At 54.2% G+C, this 2642-nt stretch overlaps 1 long non-coding RNA gene across 1 annotated transcript; it reads right to left on the bottom strand.

Annotated features, from left to right (window-relative positions):
- Positions 1-1226: 1226 nt before the first annotated feature.
- On the bottom strand, positions 1227-2156 carry LOC311444002. Its single transcript, XR_014697614.1, has 2 exons — positions 1937-2156; positions 1227-1748 (listed from the first exon to the last, which is right to left on the bottom strand). It is a non-coding gene; the product is annotated as an uncharacterized lncRNA (long non-coding RNA).
- Between the last annotated feature and the right edge of the window lie 486 nt (positions 2157-2642).

The raw sequence follows: 2642 nt of genomic DNA, 5'->3' as shown, positions 1-2642 counted from the left end.
GCGGGTGCATGGAGAGGGGCCAGAGCCCTCTGCGGGTATGCACCTGTCGCGCTGGCTTTGTGGCTTTCCGTACTGTCAGGGAGGAACTGCTGTTATTTATTGCCCTGAGCAAAGCTCAGGAAGGAGAGGTAACAGGAGAGCACCGGCAGTCCCGGGGGAGGAGCGGAGATGTGTCCGGATGCTGTGCGGCTCCGTGGGCTCTGCGTGCTCGCAGTGCTGGGACGTGGGCAGGCAGAGGTGGGCAGTGCTGGGAGGAGAAACCACCTGGTCCCTGCAGACAGCTGAGATCAGAGACTCGGGAGTCCCCCAAAACCCCAGACTACATCCCCAGCATCCCGATGCTGCTGCACTGCAGGAGGGGGGTGATGGATAACCCCCCTTGGAGCCCGGGCTGGGGGCGCTTGGGGTCAGCATTCACCTCTGCTTTGGATGCCTTGGTGGTAGATAGCAAGAGATTAAATCAATTCTTTCCATGTATGCAAGTGCTAGTTGGAAGAGCAAATATCACTGCCACTGCATTTTGCAATTCAGTTCCTGAAGGAGCCCAGGCCGGAGCGATGAGCAGAGCAGCAGCCGTGGCTCCCTGGTGCTGGAGCCCAGCCGAATGCCACAGGCAGGGGCTCCCCCACGCCCTGCCCTCAGCACATCGCATCGACCCTGCAGCCAGTGGGAGCAGGAGCTGAGCACAGCGCTGTGCCAACACCCGGCTGGAGAAAGCCCAGACCTTCTGGGGGCTTGTTGGGGACACGGAATAGACAAAAAGAAAATCTTTAGGCACCCTCACCATGTCCTTGGTGATACGCAGCGGGCTCACAGAGGCTGAGCTCCCCGGTGCGCTCTGTCTCAGGATGGCTTTGCAGAGCAGGCAAGGTGGGAGCAGCGCTCGCCCTGCTCCATGGGCACCCTGAGGTCCCCGAGCGGCACGGCCCCGACCCAGCCGGTGCTGGCTCCTCCGCCCCGCACTGCCGGCTGTCACGGCTCTGGTTGTCTCCCTCAATCTGTCTGGTTTTGATCAGGCTTTCCATCCCAGAGCTGAGAGACTTTCCCTGATGACAGTTTCGTCAAAACGATTACATTTCGACACAAATCCTTGGTTTTGACAGCTCAACATTTTCTGACAAAAACCAAAACAAAACAACGCTCTCTTGGAAATTTCTCAACCAGCTGCAGCGTAATGCTGATGAGGTTGTACATATTTGGGTGAGAAGAGGAATAGGAAACAACCGTAAGCTTTCCTAGTTTGGTTCCCGAGGATTGTATTTCAAAGCATGTGACAGACCTGACAAACCCGGGGCCCTTGCAAACAAGTCAAGCTGGGTGAAATACAGCTGCCGTCCATCACGTTAACATTGCACCAGAACCGCTTTGGACAGGAGGCAATGAAAATTGCAGTCGCAAGAATTTAGGGAGGGAAATAATCGGTTCTTTTCACTGGAGCTTGTCTCGGAGGCTTGCCGCGGGAGGAGGGACGGGGCTCCAGTTACCCGGCGCGGCGAGGAGGTGCTGACCAAAACAGCATGTTTCCATCAGCTCTCCCATCACCAGTGCCAACGCTCACTTTAATGGTAATTGCCTAAGAAGTGTCAGCTATTTGAACCCCTCTTTGCTTTTAATGTTTTTCCTGCCTAACATCAACCTTCTTGCCTGAAATTTGAAGGTCCTCCAAGGCCAAGCTGTGTCAGCTCCATGTTTCCGACCATCAAGTCCCTCTTCTTGACGGCTCCTCAGCTCCTCTCCTGGTGCCTTCCCTGCAGAAAGAGAGGTGACCAAAACACCCCAAACCTGGCAGTGTTTAGGGATGGAGGTGGGCACGCTGTATTCAGCAGAAAATTGAGTCTCCACAACTTTCCCGTAAAAGGACTCTGCCTGGAGAACCTGCACTGATTGCTTTGTGGGTGCTCGAGGCCAGTGCAATAAATAACTGGATTTTACTTACCCCAAGGAAAGATTTGGGACAACCTTGTAGCATATCCCCACCTGGGAGATGGTTCCAGCAGGGTGCAGGGATCTGCAAGGACTCTGCCTGTTGTGAAAACTGTGGTGGTGGAGCAAGGTGCTAGCACTTTTCCATTCCTGTTTCCAGGAAAATAAAAGGAAAAGTGGGCTGCCAGCAAGGATTTCCAGCCTGGATTTGCCATCTCTTCTATGGGAGTGAGCCAGCCTAGGCTGGGGTAACACCAAAAGCCCCACACTGCTCTCGGGTGGGATGGGGACACCCAGCCCCTTGGTACTGGGAACTGGAGCAGGAGGGGGAGGTTGATGTTAATTGGGAGTGATGCCTCAGAGATAGGAGAGTGTGAAAAATGAGGCCTCGAGCATGGCTGTGCCAGCTATTAGAGAGGCTGCTGAGGTGTGGAGAAGAAAGTGATTTAAAAAAAAAAAAAAAGTCTTCTTGGATTCGTTGGGTAATCCCAATTTACAAAACAGCTGAGTTTTAAAATGCTGAAATAATCTGCTCATTAGCTCTCGCTGCAAACCAGCGCCTCTGGGTATTTCAAGTGGAAGGTGAGTTGGGTGGTGAGGAGATAATTGCTGCTCACACGTGGACCTCTCAGAGAGTGGCAGACTCCACCTCTGGCGAATCCCTTGGGGTGCACCTGACAGGGGGCCGTGCTGTGCCATGCCATGCTGTGCCATGCCTT

The sequence above is a fragment of the Aythya ferina genome (assembly GCF_964211825.1).
Source record: "Aythya ferina genome assembly, chromosome: 13".
Taxonomy (NCBI): Eukaryota; Metazoa; Chordata; class Aves; order Anseriformes; family Anatidae; genus Aythya; species Aythya ferina.
Note: the sequence above shows the minus strand (reverse complement) of the source record. Positions and strands in the feature narration are given on the sequence as shown.